The sequence below is a fragment of the Stomoxys calcitrans genome, chromosome 3 (genome assembly GCF_963082655.1).
Source record: "Stomoxys calcitrans chromosome 3, idStoCalc2.1, whole genome shotgun sequence".
Taxonomy (NCBI): domain Eukaryota; kingdom Metazoa; phylum Arthropoda; class Insecta; order Diptera; family Muscidae; genus Stomoxys; species Stomoxys calcitrans.
The window spans coordinates 198928948-198951320 of NC_081554.1; the positions used below are offsets into that span (position 1 = coordinate 198928948).

The 22373-nt window shown below is 37.1% G+C and overlaps 1 protein-coding gene across 5 annotated transcripts in view; it reads right to left on the reverse strand.

The window, feature by feature from the left end:
• Positions 1 to 22373, reverse strand: part of LOC106082853 (uncharacterized) — a 501629-nt gene that overhangs the window by 266501 nt on the left and 212755 nt on the right. For all 5 annotated transcript variants that reach the window (XM_013245584.2, XM_013245587.2, XM_013245586.2 and 2 more), the window contains one exon: positions 18564 to 18645. The gene's annotated coding sequence lies outside the window, so the exon portion shown is untranslated. The remainder of the gene's footprint in view (positions 1 to 18563; positions 18646 to 22373) is intronic.

The following is a 22373-nucleotide window of genomic DNA, read 5'->3' on the forward strand; positions in this document are numbered from 1 at the left end:
TTATTGCTTGGCTTACGAATAACATTGTTGTTGTTATATTTTGGCTTGCGAAGAGTGCCGTTCAACAACTAATTTTTACTTTGGGTCGTTGAGTTTCAAAATAAATTGTTGCAGGAAAATTAACAAATTTCGTCGTTTATTTTTCGACAAAAGTTGTTGGTTTTTGAAATTATTTTTATCTGTGCAAAAGCCCTGCAACTAAGTTCATATGCGTAAATTTCTTATAAAGGGCGATTTATTTTATCTATTATATTTTTGGCAACACTGGTTTAAACAGCTCACGCACGTTTCGTGTTTTGTTTCATTGTCAAACATCTTCAGTTTGGTCTATAATTTAACCATGAATCGTCTTACAAACGAAAAACATTAAAACTTTTTGGATTGAAATTTGGCTGAAGATCCACTTTTTATCGAAAAATAACGTTCAGCGACAAAGCTCATTTTCGGCTCAATGGGAAGGTAAATAAACAGATGTTTGAGGGAGGATCAGCCAGAATCATTGCAAGAGCTACCAATGCCTCCAGAAAAAGTCACTGCTTGGTGCAGTTCATGGGCTGGTGGCATCATTGGCCCGTACTTCTTCAAAGATGAATCGAATTGTAATGTTACTGTGAATGGTGAGCGCCACCGTGAGATGACATCCAATGTTTTTGCTCAAAATGCAAAAGCTTGACTCGATGACATATGGTTTCAACCAGACGGTGCCACATGCCACACATCAAGCGTAACAATGGACTTATTGAAAGGCGAGTTCGGTGAACATTTTATTTCACGGTCAAGACCGGTCAATTGGCCGCCTAGATCGTGCGCCTTTAGACTTTTTTGTGGGGTCATGTTTAAGCTCATGTCTATACAGACAAGCCCGTTTCAATTGACGCCATTGTAAGACAACATTGTAGCATTTATTTGTGCGATACCGGTCGAAATGTTGGAAAGAGTATGCCAAAATTGGACTAAGCGGTTGGGCCATTTGGGGCGCAGTCACGGTCAACATTTGCATAAAATAAAAAATCTTCAAACATTAAATTATATGGAACGTACTATCGATCCAAAAAAAGGCGGCATTTTTCTGAATTTTATGTGCTTTTTTTTAAACTTTCCTATTTCCCCAAGATTCGGCCAGGCCGAATCTACACCAAGCTTCTCCTAATTTTTCCTTATGTTGTTAAGAGATATCATTCCATCGCCACTAACTTCTACAGGCTCCATTAGAAGGGAAACAATATGTCCACTCTACCTAGAGAAGAATGGCTAAAGGCCGCTAAAATATCGCCAGCATTAGTGTGGGGTTACCATTGCTAAAAAATGGTTGTGATGTTCTTGAGAGGATTCAAATTCAAGCATTTAGCGTCAAAGACCGATATATTAAGCTATGCTCCTCTAGTCCTAGTTGGGTAGAAAGCATTCTTTAGCAGTTACTGTTATGATAACCCCTTTAAATACAGTGAATAGTTGTTCTTGCCAGAATTCGAATTCGGGCGTTTAGCATCAAAGACCAATATATTAAACTATGCTCTAGGGTGGCCTTTAGTGCTAGTTGGGTAGAAAGCTTTCGTTGGCAGTTACTGTTATGATAACCCCTATAAGTACAGTGAATAGTTGTCACCCTCTCTCTCAGAAATTGATCCAAGGATTACCTATGGAAAAGCTTTACTCTATACAACCTTTGCACTAGGTGGGCAAAGCATACTCTACCACATCTCAAATAGCAAAGGATCATATCTGTATTTTTGGCCAACAACAATAAGTTGCCTAACATTCTTGTAATTTAGGCCATGCACAATTGCTTGCATGTTGGCCCTACTTTAATGAACTATTCCTCAAAGAATTTACCATGGTGGGGTTGGCAGAGGGGGGGGCAAAGTGTAAATGCAAACTGATTCATTAGTGAGACGTTCATTGGTATGCCAGTGCGTGCAGGAAACTTTTCATTTGTCTGCTGCTAGCAAGAATTTCAATTTCATTTTTTCCCCTCTTCTTCTTTTGGTTCTGCTTCTTTTATTCGGGATCGAAATGAACATTGCTGACATTGTTACTTAGTATTACTGTTGTCATTGATGTCGTCGATGCTGCTCTTGAATGGCCACCGAATGAATATATTGAAATTAGGGTCAAATGGCAAGTCATTTGTTTGCCAAGCAGGACGAGGAGGCGGAGAAAGATGCCAAGAGGAAGATGAATAAAAAACCGTATAGGACCTGTATGGGAGATAGTGCCCCCAGGCAGTGAGGAGGGGAGAGCTGCATGCAAGGGGACGAACAGAACTATGCAATCATCAACATTTATTCCTGACATTATGTTACTCATATGTACTGTACTCACGTTCATGCTATTCCCAATAAATTTTGTAATAAGGGTCCAAGGATGAATGGATAGATGAATGGATGGATAAATGGTAGGAGTTGTAGGTTGCTGTAGCAAGAACAAAACATTGTGACCAATCGTTTTAATTCAGTTAGCTGTATTGAACTTGTGCTCATGGTTTTCTCTGCCACATGTGTACGGGTGTGTGTAAAATGCTCTATCCTTTCCTTTGTGGGAAACAAAAGAAACAAAAAAAAAAAGGTAAGGGGCGTTCACTGGGTCCTTGTATAAAATGTAAGCTGATGTTGCTACAAAAACCAGTTGAAGAACGATCCGCAGCAGCAGCAGCAGCATAACAATGAATGAGCAGCAAGAAGTAAGAAATCATTTGTCCTCACATACACACATACACACTAGTATTTCACTCCTCTCCACCTCACATACACATCCATACAAAGGCTTCTTAATTGAATTGCACTGAAATGTAATGAAATGACTGAAATAACTGAATTGAATTGAATTGATTTACATTTACATAATAATTTATGTACGTTTTACTATCGTACTTCTTTATACTGTTACAAAATAAGCTTTCCTTTTTATTATGTCTCACACACACACACACATACATACACACACACAAGTATACCAGCAGCCTTTCGGTGTGCCGACATTGTTCTTAAACAATCGTTGGTTGGCTCGTTGATTCCTTCCTTTCTTTTCTGTCCATTCCTTTATGCTATAAATTTTGGCACAGCTTTGTCTATGCCTTGGAAAAGGGAGGGTGAATGAGTCAAAAGGAGGGTGAGTTTAGATCATGTCTATACTTTGTCACCCGTATTGTTTTGTTCCCCCAAAAGTCAAATGCTTTTTTTTCTATAATCATTCCCAATTTGCTTGGAGTAGGTGTGAGTGATTTCTTGTACATGGTAGATTGGTGTAACTCATGAGGGCTTCGAATTAATCTCAGCACTCCAACTGCTCAACGGAATTATTTAATTAAAAACAAACTGAAACAGAAGCTTTGACCCTTATGGCAAATAATGTATGCCGAAATGTAAAATATGTACTGGAAAATGTGTTGATTAAAGTTTACGAAAAATATTTTAATCTAGCTCAACGGTTTTTTTTTTGAATAAATTTGGTTAAAGTTCCTGTGGAAACAAAGTAAAGTCCCCCTTGCACTTGATGTCCTCCACCACATACATTAGCAATTTCGAGAGGATTCTATGACAATCCCAAATGGAATGATATTTTCTCGGAAAATTTAACCTACATAAAACTCTATTTGAAAGACTTTGTCTCAACATATTGAAGAACTACACTGATAAAAAAAATGACTGTACTTTACCAATACCGGCTGGAAATATGCTATTTGCGTAATTGGCAAATATTTTTAATACCATTTGGTATCAATTTAATACCAAACGAAGTAGGCTATTAAAAATTGACGACGTAATATTTGAATTCTTGTCACCGCGGCAAAAGTTTTGTTTAGCTTGACACCATTGTAAAATATTTGTTTTAATTAAATGAAATGTTTTAATACAATTTATGCGCGTAAAAATGAGTTAATATGCTCGACAGCGTTGAAAATGGAAATAGCACAAACTCTAAGGACGTTATCTATTAAAAAACATGACAAAGTCTCTTTGCGATAAAGGACGCGGTGTTGGTGTATTCCTATAAAAAAACACTTTATATTCAGCAATGGATATGAAAGCAATTGCTCAATACAAAGAATCGAGGTTGGTCACGGTGGCATATTATTTTTATTTATTTTTTTTTGTATTTATTAAATTGTGTTTATTTACATGAATAATCGAAATTAAAGAGAATAAAAATTATTTTAAATTATGGATCATTCAATAACGGTTTGGTATTAAAACCAATAACGGTTTGGTACAAAAACCAGTAGTAGCTTGGTATTGAAGCTTATACCAGTTCCGTAACTGGAAGCTAGTACCAAATGGTACTAACCATACTATATTTCATTCATACCAAATGGTATTACTTTGAAAACATATGCTCTTGCATTGCTATCCATACCGTATGGTACTGAAATGAGCACGTTTGGTATCAACTTTTCTCTGGGTGCAGAGACCACATGGCCGGCAGGCATTTATCCAGTGTTTTGCTACCTTGTGTCATGTTCTAAACTATTGAAGTATTCCAAGAGCTTCAATAATGTAACCTGTGCTTCAATACATTACTGCATTATGAAAAAAGAAATCTGTAAAAATATTCTTCGTATCCGCACGTGGTTAGAAGTGTCCCGCAAAAGGAAAGGCGCTACCCAGCTAATAATACCGATAAGTTGTAAAAAGGCAAATTTTGCCCATGAACATTCCACTAAGGAACAGGGGCAAACTTCTCACATGTCAATGAGTGCAGTCCGATTCAAGTTTAAGTTCAATGTTAAGGGGCCTCCTTTTATAGCCGAGTCTGAACGGCGTGCCACAGTGCGGCACCTATTTGGAAAGAAGTTTTACATGGCATAGTGCCTCACAAATGTTACCAGCATTAGGAGGAGAAAATCACCTCTGAAAAATTTTTTGAGGGTCTCGCCAGGATTTGAACCGCATAAGTTCATCGTCGTAGGCGGACATGCTAACCTCTGCGCTACGGTGGTCTCCAGTACAATAGTAAATTTTTGGAATGATGAAAATGGGTGAAGTGTCTAATTCTGTATAGAGGAGAAAACGATTTGTACGCCAGTCGAGAGTACAGAAGACGAAATAAATTTCAGATAAATATGCCAACGAAATATAGGCCAAACCCAACGCATATTTTAAAAGTCAACATTTTGAGACAAATTCGTCGTAAATTGCGCCTTCCAGTCAAATAGAAAGGTTATATAACGAATCAGGCAAAATTCGGCACTAATGTTGGAAGTCATAACACGTTAAATTTTTCCAAAAATATTAAATTTAAAATTGGCCATCCAAAAGCTCTAACAGTCAAATCCGTTACATGGGAGCTATATGAAGTTATGGACCGATACATACCGATCTAGACTCATAGCACGTGCACAGTTTCAGCCAGGCATTGGAAGTCATAACAGAACATCACGTGCAAAATTTTGGGCAAATCTTTTAAAAATGTCGTCCACCATTGCTCAAGAAATCCAGTCAGAAGATCGGTTTATATGGTTTCGGGCTATATTTGGATATAGCTGCTATATAAATCGGTCTGTCGATAAGGGGTCTGAAGCTCATAAAAGCTTTATTTATTACCCGATTTCGTTGATATTTCAAATAGTGAGTTGATTCGAGCCCACACCCTACGACCCAAAAATGGTTCAGATCGGACTATATTTAGATATAGCTGCCATATAGACCGATCTGCCGATAAAGTGCCTGTAGCGCATAAATGCTTTATTTCTTATCCGATTTGGCGCAAATTTTAAACAGTGAGTTATACCAAGCCTCCCGACATCCGTTCCAAATATGTTTCAGATCGAACTACATTCAGATATAGCTGCCATATAGACCGATCTGCCGTTTAAGGGTCTGGAACTCATAAAAGCTTCATTTATTACAAAATTTTAAGCCTCCCGACCAAATATGAGTCAGATCAAACTATTTAGATATATCTGTCACATAGACCGATCTTCCGATTTAGGGTCTTAATCCCATAAAAAGCAGATTTATTGTCTGAAAATTCTTTATATAAAAATTTAATTGAAAGTGTTTTTCTTTCCATTTGGATTTTCCGCCCGATTTTCCGACTATGGGTAATTTGCACTCCCACTTCGTACTTATAGAGTAGGTGTAGGGTATTATAAAGTCGGCACCGCCCGACTTCTTTCTTTCCTTTATGGTTTTTTTTTTAAGCTTAAAACTTCTGTTTTGGCAAATAATTTGCTTTGCTAGTTTTACTAAAAACTGTTCTGCTTTAACATTTAATCTGCTCTATTGAAGCACACGATGATCAAGGGTTAAGGGTCATATGCGCTAATTTCTTTATGCTATTTGAGATACCATGGAAAAGCAGCATTGATGTAAAAAATGAATGACGTTATTAGCTAGCCTAACAACATGCGTCTATAATTTAGCAGCAAATTCATTCGTTTAATGGACAAAGTTGTCTATGGTCAAGCATGCATATAACTAAATTCAACAAATATAGTGTGAAAGTCCCCGATAAGCTTCTAATTCCAATTTATTTCAATGTTTGCAGAAAAAATTTAGAATTTATGCAAAAAATTAAATAAATACAAATAAAAAGTAATGCAGTGGTGGTGGTATGGCCAACTTTTATTGTTAGCATTTCCACTTTTTTTTTCTCAAATATTATGCAAATTAAATTGTTTTTTCGCTCTTCCGTTTTTAAGATCCTCCGCTGTGGCTATTTATGAAAGGAAAAGTTGCACCAAGCACACTGCTGATGGTATGTGAGCCACCATTGTCTCGTATGAATGTTGAGCTTTCCTAATTAAAAGTTATTTGATGGGAAAAATTGCACCAATCTGACAACCATTGACTGGCAACATTTGTCCAAGGCCCGAGAAGAGTGAAGTTTGAGAGTGGGTAATGGAAACAGTTTTCAATCGCAGTTCATGACCATCATAGCGTGGCGCAGCACTTTCTTCGAGCAACAAATGCGTGTTTCAGTTTTTGGCTCATGTTTGATAATTGCACAGATGTATGTAACTCATCCAACATACATTGGCCAACATTCTGGCTAATTAGGATCAGCGAAAACAATGGCAAGGAGTAGATAGTCAGCCGGTATAAACGGGGCTTGTGTTAAAAACGATGCTCGTCAAAAATGTTATAACGTCAAATGGATTATTGCATATGGCGAACTTTAAAAGCAGTCCGAACTTTGTTGGCCAACACTGACGCCACTGCCATTTGTGATGGTGGTGGTGGTGGTGATAGTGGCGGTGCAGGCAGCAAGAAGCAACATTTGCCAATACCAGAAACTCATGCATATTGATGTGAGAAAATCACACACACACACACATACACGCACAAACCAAAACAAAGGATCAAAGTTGGCGAATGCGAATGCAGGAAAGAAGCACTAATTGGATTTTAAAAAGTTGTTACTTTTTACTCGGCTCTGGTTGATGATGCTCACTTTGGTCCATATGGATGATATGAGGACACAGCAGACTTTGTGCATCAGCTGTAAGAAAATGCTGCCACATGCAAAACTTTCTCCCCACAATGCGAGTAGAAATCGAAAAGTATTAAACATAGGGAATCCTTTTTAGTTTGGTTTAAGCAACGCATACAACACTCAGACACGCACACAAATTGTGTTTAACAACGCAAAATGGATTCCACAAACCTAAAGTGCTGCAGGGAGAAAATTAATTAAAGCCCATGTTGCAGCAGGCAGATACACAACTCCCCAACAACAAAATACAGACATCACCGAAATTTGAGGAAGTAGTGAAACTTGCAAAGAGTTTCAATTTTAGTTTTAATGTTTTAACACTGAGAGGACATCGTAGCGCAGAGGTTACCATGTCCGCCTGGCGAGAACGTTAGAAAACAAGTAAAACCGTGCTAAGTTCGGCCGGGCCGAATCTTATATACCCCCCACCATGGATCGCATTTGTCGAGTTCTTTTCCCGGTATCTCTTTCTAAGCAAACAAAGTATAAAAGAAAAGAATAGCTAAGCTTTTGGAGCTATATCAAGTTATGGTTCGATTAGGACCATAATTGAATTGAATGTAGGAGACCAATGAAGAAGTCATTGTGTAAAATTTAAGTTTCTAGGGGAGGTGTATTAGGCTGTAACTGATTCAGACCATATTTGACACGTATGTTGAAGGTCATGGGAGAAGCCGTTGTACATAATCGGAAAATAATTGCACCCTCTAAAGGCTGAATAAGTCAAAATCCCAGATCGGTTTATATGGCAGCTAGCTTTACTCCTTCGAAAATTAGCGTGCTTTCGACAGGCAGACGGGCGGACGGACATGGCCAGATCGACATAAAATGTCATGACGATCATGCATATATATACTTTATGGGGTCTTAGACGCATATTTCAAGGTGTTACAAACGGAATGACGAAATTAGTATACCCCCATCCTATGGTGGAGGGTATAAAAATAAATAATAGCAAATAATTTAGACCGTATTTGAGTTAGATGTCAGAAGCCCACACTTTAAAATTTCAGCAAAATCGGATAATATTGGGTTGCCCAAAAAGTAATTGCGGATTTTTCATATAGTCGGCGTTGACAAATTTTTTCACAGCTTGTGACTCTGTAATTGCATCTTTCTTCTGTCAGTTATCAGCTGTTACTTTTAGCTTGCTTTAGAAAAAAAGTGTAAAAAAAGTATATTTGATTAAAGTTCATTCTAAGTTTTATTAAAAATGCATTTACTTTCTTTTAAAAAATCCGCAATTACTTTTTGGGCAACCCAATAAATTCGCCTTTTATGGACTGTAGACCCTAAAGCTGAAGATCGATCTATATGACAGCTGTATGTAAATATAGTCCGATCTGGACCATATTAGGGACAGATATTAAGTGTCTTGAACCAACTCACTGATTAAAATTTCAGCGAAATATGGTAACAAATTGCAAATTTTTGTTATAGGGCTAATACTTCAGATGGGTCTACATAGCAACTATATCCAAGTATGTTCTGATCTGGAGCATATTTTGTTCGGCTATCGACGGGCCTAATAAAACTCACTTTTGTGAGTTTCAGCGAAATCGGGTAAAATATGCTCCTGTTACGGGCTTAAGAGCCTGAATCGGTAGATCAGTCATATGACAGCTTTATTTGAAAATATAACTGTCATAACAAATCTGACAAAAAATGTGGCTTTCATGGGCTTACAAGCCCAAATCGCCTGATCGGTCATTACGGGAGCTTTATTCAAATATAATCTGATTTGATCCATTCAATAACTTAATCTGCGTATAGAAGAAATACGAGTCTATGCAAAATTTCAACCCAATAGCTCAATTTTTAAAGACAGCAACGTGATTAAAACTGACAGACTTCGTTAAGTGGTCTAGAATTTTAGATACCATTAAGGAACAGGGGAAAAGTTATCACATATCAATGAGTGCTATCCGATTCAATTTTTAGCTCAATGATATAGCCGAGATCGAACGGTACACCGTTCGATTAAAAATCAATTGGACTATAGATTTTTATTTTTTTTTTTTGATTTTTCGATTAATATTTATCTTTTCAATAATATGGGCAAAGTTAAATTTTTTGCAAAACTAAACAAAAATGCGATTCGACACTAAATGTATTCTTTAAGATACATTGCGCCTATAGAGGGCGCAATTTTCATCCGATTGTAATTTGTAATTTATTTATTTAAACCCGCACAACAAAAATATAAAATTCTGATAAATAAAGTGCGGGTAATATCTTCAACAATTGTACAGAGTAAACACTTAAATCTAAGAATCTATAACTATACAATACATCACAGATTTTGATTGATCCGAAAAAAAATAGGGTAAGCATATAAGAAAATAAAATAAATAAGTGAGTCTTAACGCTCATCAACTTAATGCAGTAAAATGTTTCCTGAGCAATTGCAGATCGTTAGGAAGTGAGTTCCAGAGACGTACAGCGAATATGAGCATATGTCATTCAGAAACTAGCCTACGATGAATTTTGGAATGATTTTTTACCTCTATTAGATCTGGCGAAAGTCCATACAGATATTGTGGTGACTGCGTGGAGATCAGTTTATGTAAGCGACCTCAGGTGCAGCAAGTGCTGCAAGGAGACGCCATACAGGGATAAAGAATATTCAGAGATGGAGTCGCGCCGTCTCAAGCCAAATACATAACGAGTAGCGCTATTAAAAAAGGTGTTTCGCTTACGTCTACTTACCGAGTCGCAATGAGAAAACAACTCACAGCCGTAGAAAATGCCAGGAACAAGATAAGTCTTTGCCAAGAAAGACCTAACCCGCAGCGGAGTCACCGACTAAGTAGCCCAGAGAGCACGCAATTTTGAATATCCCTGACCAACGACAGAGTGGATATGATTACTCCAAGTCAGAGTGCTATTAATAACCACGCCTAAGTTCTTTGCATGAGGAACGATTTCCAATCTAGCGTCGTTAATGAATATACCGACATCACATGACTTACAACACACTTGGACTTTACAGGGTTGAGACACAGGCCATTGGTTTCGCCCACGTGCTGACTCTTGACAGATCATGATTAAGCAGACGTATGTTTTCAGAAATCTCATCCCTCGGATTGCCGATATCTATCTGTACATCGTCAGCGTATATATGTACCTCACAATAAGACAATTGACTCGCCAAGTCGTTACTGTACAATGAAAAGAGGACCAGAATTGATCCCTGGGGAACACCTTTTAAAACAAGCAGAGGCGACGATACAGAAGACTTATAACTGACGGACTGAGTGCGGTGTGACAGGTTCGATACAAAATAAGACGTAATAGACAAATTGTAAAGATGTCTCATCTTATCACATAACAAGGAATGATCCACAGTGTCAAATGCCTTAAAATGGCCAAGAAGAACAAAGAAATTTATCTTGGCATCCTCCAAATTGACCTTGATCCTCTCAGTAACCTCTGCCAAGACAGTTACGCAACTGTGGTTAGGACGAAACCCGTACTGTCTCACATATAACGAAGAGTTCTCATTGACAGCAATTTGCAAATACAGCAATTTCTCAAAGACCTTTGATTATTGGGCTAACATTTTGTACAATGACTTCTCTCATGACTTCCAACTGACTTTAATTAATTTGGGTTTATTCGGTCTGTGCACTGATATTGTTTCTTTTAAATCGATCTCCCTATCTTTACTTCTCATATTCATTTGGAATAGTAAATTAGCGATAGTATCGATATTTATTATATGAAATATCGATAATATCGAAAGTTGCGATTATCGATAGTTTTCCAGCTACAATTCGAACCCAGGCTTCAGCGTCATAGGCGTAATAGAATTTTACTACGATTTGAAATATATATATATACTAACGAAATGACGAAATGAACATACCCCTTATACTATGGTGGTAGGCATACAAATTAAAAAAAAAAAAAAACAAATAAAATAAAAATTAAAAAAAAAATAACTATTATTTTTCGAGGTCTTACTATAAATTATAATCGCATGGTTGTTGTTGTGGTGCCCTCTGGCTTTACTTATCCAATGCAAAAATTTGTCTATCATTAAACCAGTCTCGAAAGAGAAAAAAAGGAAAAAAAAATTAAATATTTAAATTCTTAGAGCCATAAAATGTCTTTTCGCCCAGCATACAAAGCGAGTGTCCTACGTTAAATCCGCTGCTATTTTATATCTCTGCTAAAATTTTCTCCCCAAAAATTGGATTCAATGTCTAAGCTAAAGTACAGAAAATGTAAAAATTATCGAAACACTTTTATTCAATGAAGGCGGTGAGTGTTTTGTTTTTTTCCCCCTCCATCTTCTACATCAGTTAATGGGTCACTTGTTAATTAAAAGCAGTTTGGTTTAATTTGTTCTGTTGCCATGTCCTTTTGCCTTCCAGGTAAAGATAGTTCCCCCCAGAGGATTTTAGTTAAATATCAAACAATTTGGCTGAGACCAGAAAAACTTTCGTTGGAAACAGAGTATGCAAAAACTCTACATTGACAATCGTTTGTCCTTCCTGTACATGTGAATGAATCTCTGTGCAAAGTAATATCCATTGGTCCTTAATGAAGCATTACACTACTACTTACATTCAGCCAGCCAACGCAGCTGCAGAGGCATGCTTCTGATATGGCTATGTGGGTGGGTGTGTGAAACAATTTTTGATGTAGCTGTCTCCTCAATATCCTCTCATTCGAGAGTGGCAGTCAGTGAATGACAAGAGCAAAAGTGTAGATTATTTTCAGTTTTAGTCAATTTGCTTAAATTATTTCCATTTCCATTACACTACACTTTCGTTTTTTTTTTTCGTTTTTTCAATGGTTCTGAAAACTGTTCACACTCAAACAATATGGCTGTCTCTCTGACTATCTATCTGTCTGTTTGTCTGTCTGTCTGTCTATTTGTCGTTCTGTCCTTCCGTTTTTGAATGCGAGATCTCCCTCTTGGGAAATGTTTTTCACAAAGTTCTTTGATGAAATTCTAATAGACGATAAATGTGTACACACACACATACCTACGTATGCACTGTACATACATATGTATGTGTCTATGTGGATGAATGCGTTAAATGTCTTAGTGTAGATAACAAGTAAATTGAGCTTAAAGTTGTTCTTGTTTGCTTTCCCATTTTTTACAATTTTCTCTGTTGAAAAAAAAAAAAAACATTCGTTGCCAAAGGCACAAGTTAAGGTTATGGATGCTTGAATTTGAATGTTAAGTGTTGTAACTTTCTATACCCAGCACTATAGGAAGGGTTGCTTTAGCGCAACAAATTTATTTCGTAACACTCACCACATGATTTCCAAAGGAACTAAGAAAAACATCAAATCGAAATCCAAAAACTATCCACAATTGATGGGGATACGAGTAGGCAAGTTCACAAACTTTCCATAGTTGTTGCAAGTCACTGTAATACATCTCCTGCCATATTTCAACCTAATCGGCTATAAATTGTGTCTTACAGGGCCCCGAGAGGGTTTGGACAGAACATTTAGATGCTGTATTCTAACATAAATTTTGTATATACATATATATGAAGAAATAAATTTAACATTCTATTTGTATAATAATTCTTTCATTTTATTTATATAAAAAATTTCGTATATTGTAATTTTGGAAAAAATCCTTAAGATTTTAGTGTTATAGAAAATATTGTAAAATTTTTGTTTTATTCAAATTGTTTTTATATTTATTTTGTTAAATTAACTAAAAAGGATTCTCTGAAGAAGATTGTGTTTAAAATTATATTGTAAATATAAAATTTTATCAAATTGTATAACCTTAACAACTGTCCTGCTTTCAAAGACTTTTTTTCAGAGAAAAATTATTTCTATAGAAATTTTTGGCAAATTTTTCTTTTTCATTTAAAAATTTTCCAAAATTTTAGATCGATATAAAATTTTATCACATTTGCGTTTCTATGGAATGGTTAGGTTTAAGTGGCAGTCTGCCATCAGACTCACATAGACGTTTTCGTCCATTATGATAACACAGGAACAGAAGAAGGAAGATGCCTTCCAGTTCCTACCGTTGAACCATCCAGAATGCTTTAAAACCCAATAACTTGCAAATGTTCACATCCGTTAAATCAGACAGGTTCTCAAAGAAATGAGAACCTAAAGTGGAAATCCTTCTGGCTGCTAGAGCGGGATACACACAAAGAAGGTGTTTCATAGTCTCTCCTTCTTCGATGTCCTCACAGCTTCTGCAAAAGTAGTTGCTGGCAACCTTCAGTCTGTCAGCATGTTTTCCGATTAGACAGTGACCTGTCATGACGGACACAATCAAGTCTAGATTAGGCCACATAGTTTTGGAATGCTCACAGCCCCCTCTTTGTGACCTATTTATCATTCGTTGTCCTTCGGGCCTGGTCCTGATAACTTAGCTAACATGTCGCATACCCACATATACCAATATTCCTGGAATGTGTAGGGTAGTTCCTAGTCTCGCAAGTTCGACCACCTTACAATTCCCTGGGATATTTCTCACAACAGGTGAATTTTGAACTGTTCAGTCATCTCGTTAAGAAATCTGCGACCTTCGAGGGCGTTTTTTGTGTTCAGAAATACGTTCTCCAGGGATTTAATGGCTGTCTGATTGTCTGAGAAGATATTTGTGCCAATCGTCGTTATGACATCACATCTTAGCCATTCCACCACTTCCTTAATTGCAAGGATCTCCGCTTGATACACACTTCGGTGGTCCGGTAACCTTTTCGGTATGACCAATTCTAGATCTTTAGAGTACAACCCAAAGCCCACCTGGTCATTTAGTTTGGAAGTCTGTGTAACTTCTGTTACCAGGGATATTGTAGTTTCAATCGGTTCTATCAGGAATAGTGTTGCAGTACTTTTTATCAAAAAGCGATTCAGGGGGGTTGTAATCTACACTGCCTGGAACATCGGATATTGTATCAAGGATAACACAGTGTCCGTAGCTGCCACATGATCAAAGAGAAACCTCCCTCAACCTCACGGCAGTGGTCGCTGCAATTTGGGTAGCTACAATGTCCAGAGGCATAAGATGTAGGATTAAATTCAGTGCATCAGATGGTGTCGCCTCAGTGCCGCTATGATGCACAAACAAGCCATCCTTGGGATCCGGTTAGGTATTGAGCAATAGGTGGACTTTTGAAGCGCCGTCCACCAGACCACAACACCATATCGCATTATAGATCTGACAACCGCAGTATATACCCAATGCATGACATGCGTTCTAAATTCCCAACTTTTGCCAATGGCTCTTTTGCAGCTGTATAGGGCAAGAGTTGCCTTTCTTGCCCTTTCCTAAATGTTGGATTTGAAGTTCCATTTCCTGTCCAGCAAAACTCCCAGGTATTTTTCGCTTTCTGTAAATATAACATTTTCTCCACCCAAGGATACAGGTTCCACTGTAGACAACTTGTATCTCCTGCTGAAAAGATCTACTTCTGTTTTACACGGATTTATACCTAGACCACTTTTGGTAGCCCACTTCGCTGTTACGCCTTTTTCTTCCAGCGACAATAATATTGTTAATGACTTATTCCTAAGTAGAGGAGACAGTACACTCCCTTGAGGTGTTTCTCTGCTGACCATTTTTTTTAGATCCACAGATCCCAAGCATTATTGTGGTGCGGGCCATTGCGAAGAAGGGGGGAATGAAAGATCAGATGATTTTGGCATAAAGGCCGGAGGATTGGCATGAGTAAATTTGGTGAATCCGAAACCTTTCGGAGGGTGACAAAGAGAGCTAAGAGAGTGGGTGATGAGTTAAGGGAGTGGGCACCGTTGAACAGTGAAACGTTCGGTAGGACGATGAAACTCCTATGGGGTCATCCGGATATTGACAAGACGGGGGTAATACCGAAAGGAAGGGAATCGGTGCAGTTTTCCTTATCATAACGGGAAACATAGGGCAACGAGCGCACTTATACAGAATAGGTGCGGCAATTAATTGGGGAAGATGATGAGACGCTAGAGCAAATCTTATGTCATTGCCCGGCTTTCGCGTCAAGAAGACACCGACAATTTGGTGGGGAGAAAATACCAGCATCATATCTTAGAAAGTCCTAGATTTTGCAGGGACTCGCCAGTTTGAAAACATTTCCTTTTCACTTTTCAACCATATTAGGTGTGATGGCTTCAAGGGCGATGCATTGGTATGTTGTATTTGAATTACATAAATAGCGAGAACGCATCTATGATACAATTACCACAATAACAACGCTCGACAACCCTGTCTATTAGCTGTTCTTTTCCCAATGTTTGTATTTTTGTGTAATGACAGAAATTCTCTTTGTGACACATTACACTTCTTCCGTACTACACACATACAACTTTCTAAAGATGCACACAATCATGTGTAGTACGGAAGAATTGTAATTTGTCACAGAAAGAATGCCTGTAATTACACAAAAATACATGCATTGGGAAAAGTACAGCTAATAAGCAATGTTGTCGAGCTTGGTTAATGTGGTAATTGTATCATAGATGCGTTTCGCTATTAATGTGATTTAAATACAATATACCAATGCACGGCCCTTGAAGCCATCACACCTAATATGGTTGAAAAGTCTTCTAGCCAAAGACAAAACGTGTCCCATAGTGGTTGGTGTGTGTTGCTATCTTTGGCTTTCCTTTTCCATTTGGCACGGATTTTGGTAAAAATTTGAGGACATTTCAATATCGACGACTAAGCCTGATTATCCAATGTGGTGTAGGGAACCAAAAGGTTGGCCTTGCCCAACTTTAGTTCGTCTTTACTTGTTTTCATATAAATATCCCCATATTAAGACACATAATGCATTTTAAAACAAAAAATATCGCCTAAACCCCTATATGCCAAATTTCCTGCATTTGTTGGACCAATATTTGCTAAAAGCATAATTAATTCCATACAAACATCACAACTCGCATTTGAATAACAAATAAGCCACAAAATTCTGTACATGCCCCCTTGGTTGGGAGCAGAGGATGCCAGGACGACATATGTATATTCCCCACACAGAGAAATTTTTAATTAAATAATATTTTATATAAACTCATCATTTGCCAGGGCAAAAAAGGAGGAAAAGTTTGGTGTGCATACATACCTATCTACATACCTTCCTACCTACATACATGTATATCTGCCTTTGAAAGCCACACCTAAATGCGACCAGGATGAAGGTGCCTCAAAAGCAAGGCATTCCTCTCTGTCAGGGGGAGCTTTCCGTGTTTTTGTTGAAAAGAAATATTTTTGTGATTGCAATGTTTCCGTAGAAGCTTTGAAATATGATTTCATTGTTATTTTTGAACTTTGTACGGTTGCAAATACCAAAACTATTAAATGAAAACCTCATCACAAAACAGAAAACAATGACTGACAGAGACAAATGAAATAGTTTACCTCACTAAAATGAATATTAGCACAAATGCAGAAAGTGACACGCTTTAGCATGATCAAACAAGTGAGAAGGCATATCCAAAAATGGTCCGATTAGGTCCAAATTCGGCACGGACATTGAGTGGTCTAATAAATACAAGTCACTGTTTAATTCAATATGCGCATTTTTTGTCAGCTATATCCAAATATAAACTGATCTCAACCATATAGAACACGGATGTTGAAAACTTTAACTTAAGTCACTGTTTCAAATTTCAGCGAAATCGGATAATAAATATGGGGCCAAGACCTTAAATAGAGAGATCGGACTATATGACAGCTATATCCCAATCCGGGCCGATCTAGACCAAACTAAAGAAAGATGTCGAGTGTCTTAACATAACTCACTGTCTCAAATTTCAGCAAAATCGGATAATAAATGTGGCTTTCATGGACCTAAGACTTTATATCGGCAGATCCGTCTATATAGGGATGCATCAAGATATAGTCCGATATAGGCCATCTTCGAACATAACCAGTTCAATATCTCTTCTGCCAAACCAAACTTCTGTCAAACCAGCAAAAATTAAAGCTTCTAGGAACCGAAAAAGGATGATCGAGAGACCGCTTTATATGGTAGCTATATCGGGAGAAGAGAACACCCCCCGAAATTTTAGCAAAAGCGGACGAAAATTGTAAGCACTCAAAGTGTCAAATGGAGAAATCCGTTTATATGGAAGCTATATCAGGTTATAGACTTGGCACAGTTGTTGAAAGTCATAACAAACCACAACATGGTCAATTTCAGCTAAATCGGGCAACAATTACAGCTTGTAAGGGCTCAAGAAGTCAAATCGCGGATCGGTGTATATGGGAGATATATCATGTTTTTGACCGATTTGGACCGTACTTGGCACAGTTGTTGGAAATCATAACAAAAAACTACATGCTCAAAATCAGCCTAATCGGACAAAAACTGCGGATTGTAAGGGATCAAGAAGTCAAACCGGGAGATCGATTCATATGGGAGCTATGTCAGAGCATTGACCAATTGGAAGTCATAACAGAACACTACATGTGAACTTTTAAATAAATCGGACAAAAAAAGCAGCAGGACTCAAGAAGTCAAATACGAAGATCGATTTATATTAGAGCTATTGGTTGCCCAAAAAGTAATTGCGGATTTTTTAAAAAAAGTAAATGCATTTTTAATAAAACTTAGAATTAACTTTAATCAAATATACTTTTTTTACACTTTTTTTCTGATCAAACTGATCAAATAATTGTTAACACACCAAAAACAAAACACCCTTTCGATATTTTCGAAAATATGTGTATATGGAAAATTTGTACTACCCAATAACCACATTCGTGTACATGGTAACATAATATTTTCATTAGAGAACATTGTTGGCTATTACAATTACAAAATGGTAATAAAAAACAATTGGCTCTAATTTGGACTACCTCTTCAATTACAAACAAAAATATTTTGGTATACTTTTAGAAATACAAAATCCTGAATATATCATGTAGCACAAAAAGATGAACACAAGCAAAAAAAAATGGAATTTTATTGCTTTCCAAAGGATATGGGAAAATAAAATAAAAATTGTATTAAATTTAAGTTAAGCTAGAAAATTTAAGCATATCTACTATGTATGGGAAAATTTAATAAAATACAGCATACGAATGGTTGAAGTATACCAAAATTTTTGCCATGGCTACAGGGTTCCCTCCATAATTCCCTTTTAGACTTCGAATTAAGGATTTAAATAAAAGGGTATTGCAATACACTTACCTATTGGACTACAGTAAAAATTCTCCTCTATGTGGATACACTTGATTTAACGAGTCCACACAGATGTTTAGTTGGCCTGCAACTGTAAAAACATCAAAAAGAAATCGATTAGAATCAGAACAACTAACATAGATAGTTGAACAAAGAATTTATAACTTAAGAGGATAAATGCTTTTCTTTTGTCCCTGAATAGATGTTTACTGCAAACACATGTATGTCTCTGACGTATGCCAAAAAAAGAAGGCTTTACCAGTGCAATAAATGTTTTGGAATTACTTTTACAACCTTTAAATATCTCATTATAGCGAAGGACAATAGCAATATGTCTCTCTATCTCTCTCTTTGTTACCCGCTCCACATTCGCAACATCCATTACAGCATTTTAGTATGGTTATGTGACAGTAGCAGTACTTTTTCATGAAAACTACTTGCCGCACTATTACATCTGCTGCCATACACTTTGACTGGGTGCTCAGAGGAAACTATGACTATTTTTGAGGCATCTGTATTTGTTTCGCTGATTATGGCCCAGGAGAGATAATGGCTCTTTTGTAAGTCTGCTTTTTATGTTACTTTCGAGAAAAGCTGTTACTAAAGTTGTTTTATTTTTATTTGCAAAGCTTGACAGCACACAGGTATACCTGTTCGCACAGTGGCCCAAAGAGGTTAATTAATTTGAATACGAAAACTCCGAGGTAACCATTTGCGGTGCTCTAAAGTAATAAAATCTAGTTAAGGTTAGTTTGGAATAGGATCATACAAAATGTATATACCCACCATCATAGGATGGGGAGTTTACTATGCTCCACCGTAGGGTGGGGAGTGTATTAATTCCGTTTGTAACACCAAGAAATATATTGAATTTTTAGCAGAATACATGGTGGTGGGTTCCCAAGATTCGACCCGGCCGAACTTAGCACTCTTGAAAGTTTGAATGGGGAGTTTTAAATTAAATTAAAGCAATAACAGATTTTTTTTTAAATTATCTTGTTTTTGTGAAAGTTCCCCTTAAAATGTTTGGGAAAATCTCGATAACATTTTGTCTATTTCATTTAAAATATTGACTTTAGAGAAAGGAAATCTACAAAAATTTAAAAAGAGTGTGCATACCCGGTAATCTTAACATCTGATCTCCTGCAGTTACCTGTCATTAGCTTCTACAGTCTTGAGGAACTTTATTCACTTCTTACAGATTCTTAATCACTTTTACAAATTAGTCTGGTTGGTTTGATTTCAAATCCTCCTTACAAGCCCTAAACTTTCCCTGATAGACTTTTCACAGTTCAATGATGTCCCTCATTGTATGCCTCTCTGGCATATTTTGCATCATTCCATAGAAATATCTGACCCAAATATGGTAAAGATCGGACTGTACTTAGATATAGCTGTCATATAGACCGGTATGCCGATTAAGGGTCTGAAGCTCATAAAAGCTTTATTTATTTCTCGATTTCATTGAAATTTGAAATAGTGAGTTGTTTTAAGCCTTCCGACATCCGACCCAAATATGAGTCAGATCAGACTATATAGATATAGTTGTCATATAGACCAATCTTCCAATTTAGGGTCTTAATTCCATAAAAAGCAGATTTATTGTCTGAAAATATGACTTGTATATGACTTCTCGGAACCTGAATAAAATAAGATCGAGACCAGCCCCTATTACGATATAACTACGGATATAGTAGTCGAGTTATAATAAAATCGAGTTATAAAATAGATCGGTCCAAATTTGGATATAGCTGCCATATACAACGATCTCTGGATTTAAAATCTTGGCCCTATAAAAAGCGCATTTATTATCCGATTTCGTTGAAATTTAACGCAGTGCATTATGTAAGGTTATTCGACATCCGTGTCCTATATAGTTCAGAACGGTTTATATTTGGTCTACAAAAATTAACAGTGACTTATGTTTATTAGTCCACTCGCTGTCCGTGCCGAACTTGAGTGCATAAGTTATCCAGTTTTCACCGGATTGTGACGAAAGGGGGTTTACATATATATCGTAGGTGGTGGGTATCCCAAGTTCGGCCCGGCTGAACTTAATTCCTTTTTACTTGTTTTTATATGGGGTTTGATAGCATTCCGTCTGAAAAGCTGAACAGAATACTGACCTGAATACTTTGGGCCGGATGGCGGAACCCAAATATGGGTCAGCGAAATCATATAAATCATTTATGGGCGTTTTATCGGTAGATCGGTCTATATGGCAGCTATATTTAATTTAGTCCGATCTGAACCATACTTAGGCCCGATACTCGAAATCGGTTAAAAAATACAGCTTTTATGGGCTTCAGAACCTTTATCGGGAGATCGGTCTATATGGCAGCTATATATGAATATATATATAAACCTTATTCAGGTCGGATGTCGGGAGACTTAAAATAACCCACTGTTTCAAATTTCAGCGAAATCGGGTAATAAATAGAGATTTTATGGCCTTTAGACCCTTTTTCTGCAGATCGGTCTACATGGCAGCTATATCTAAATATTGTCCGATCTGAACCATACTTAGATCAGATGTCGGGAGGCTCTAAACTACTCACTGTTTTAAATTTCAGCGATATCGGATAAAAACAAAGCATTTAAGGGCATTATTAGACCCTTTATCGGCAGATCGGCCTATATTGCAGCTATATCCAAATATGGTAGGGTGGTAAACTGCTATTTCGTTGTGTTGCAAACAGAATGACTAACTGAATATACCCCCTATCTTATGGTGGTGGGTATAAAAAGTGTCGGCGAAACGCTGGAAGAAAGTAGGCGAAAAGTATTACTCTGTTTATAGCGAGAAATATGGCGAAAAGAAATTTTAGTGGCAGCGCTTGAAACCATTGTCGGTATCATTTTTGTGTTATTGGCTTCAACGGTTCCTTTTTGTCTTTATGCTTTTTTATTTATTTGCGAAAAAAGTTTATAAAACCAAAAGGGCAGATTAAAAACGTTTTTTGGTATGGAAATGAAAACATAACATAACTGTCAAATTCCGCTCGTGGAACAATTAAAGATTTCCGCGACTATTCCGAAATCAGAACAGAATATCAACCCTTAAAGATTAGTGAGGACCTTCATTCTTATATCACTGAGTGGCGATATATGCAAGTTTTATCTCAACGATAAGGGACCTACTTTTTATAGACGAGGTTTCAAAAACAAGCTTTCAGCGTCATATAGTAAAATTCTAACGTCTGCGTCAATGCGGGACAACGTGACTGTTCACATAATCGATATTAGAGGGCGAATTACCAATTTCAGTTAGTGTGGCCGTCCTTAAAATTTATTGTAGTTTTCTAAAGGAAAAAACTATTGCCTTTAAACTTTGCAAAGGACATTGGGCATTTATATTTAAGCCATATAATCGATTGCTGTCTTTTGAGACCATAAAAGTCTTAATTCTTTGCCATTTGCCTGAAGTATCCACACCGAATACAGTTTTGGGTGGGTCTATAAGTACATTCAGCTCCCATGGAAAGCAAACCCCCCTTTGACTTCTTGAGCTCCTTTAATCATTCATTCACCATGGTTTAACCATGTCTCCACTGTGTTTGCTTCACAGTCACTTGCCGCAATTACAGTTAATTTATTTTGCCCTCACAATTCTTTTTATGACTTAACCACCAACAGATCCAGGCAAAAGCAGTTTGTTTTTTCTGTTACGGCTACACTTTATTGCGCTTGATTTTTGTTGTTGATCCTTTTCTTGCTGCAGCAAATGTAAGGCCTAAGGGTCGTTAAAACTCCTGCCTGCATGTGAAGATGGACTTTTTTCTGCGGGTCACTACCAGTTTCATTACATAGTAATTTTTG